This window comes from Arachis stenosperma, chromosome 10 (assembly GCF_014773155.1).
Source record: "Arachis stenosperma cultivar V10309 chromosome 10, arast.V10309.gnm1.PFL2, whole genome shotgun sequence".
NCBI lineage: Eukaryota > Viridiplantae > Streptophyta > Magnoliopsida > Fabales > Fabaceae > Arachis > Arachis stenosperma.
In genome coordinates, this window is record NC_080386.1 from 43,309,334 (window position 1) to 43,310,238 (window position 905).

The window sequence follows — 905 nt, forward strand, 5'->3', positions numbered from 1 at the left end:
TCTCTCTTGATTCTTCCATGAGAAATTTGGGTGATTTCTCCATGAAGAATTATAGGTGTTTCCATAGGGTTCTCTTAGGTAATTCACCTTTTCCATTGAAGGGTTCTCAGGATCATAAGCTTCTTCCTCAGATGAAGCATCCTTAGTACTTTTTGGTGCATTTTGCATTCCAGACAGACTTTGAGAAATCAAATTGACTTGTTGAGTCAATATCTTGTTCTGAGCCAATATGGCATTCAGAGTGTCAATCTCAAGAACTCCTTTCTTCTGACTAGTCCCATTGTTCACAGGATTCCTTTCAGAAGTGTACATGAATTGGTTATTTGCAACCATTTCAATCAATTCTTGAGCTTCTGCAGGCGTCTTCTTCAGATGAAGAGATCCTCCAGCAGAGCTATCCAAAGACATCTTGGATAGTTCAGAGAGACCATCATAGAAAATACCTATGATGCTCCATTCAGAAAGCATGTCTGAAGGACATCTTCTGATTAATTGTTTGTATCTTTCCCAAGCTTCATAGAGGGATTCTCCATCCTTCTGTCTGAAGGTTTGGACTTCCACTCTAAGCTTACTCCATCTTTGTGGTGGAAAGAACTTTGCCAAGAAGGCATTGACTAGCTTTTCCCAAGAGTCCAGGCTTTCTTTAGGTTGAGAATCCAACCATATTCTAGCTCTGTCTCTTACAGCAAAAGGGAATAGCATCAGTCTGTAGACCTCAGGGTTAACCCCATTAGTCTTGACTGTGTCACAGATTTGCAAGAATTCAGCTAAGAACTGATGAGGATCTTCCATTGGAAGTCCATGGAACTTGCAATTCTGTTGCATTAGAGAAACTAATTGAGGCTTAAGCTCAAAGTTGTTTGCTCCAATGGCAGGGATAGAGATGCTTCTCCCACAGAAATCAG

At 40.7% G+C, this 905-nt stretch overlaps 1 non-coding gene across 1 annotated transcript; it reads left to right on the forward strand.

The window, feature by feature from the left end:
* Nucleotides 1-462: 462 nt before the first annotated feature.
* On the forward strand, nt 463-570 carry LOC130958951 (small nucleolar RNA R71). The gene has a single exon (XR_009078050.1). It is a non-coding gene; the product is annotated as a small nucleolar RNA R71 (small nucleolar RNA).
* The last annotated feature ends 335 nt before the right edge of the window (nt 571-905 follow it).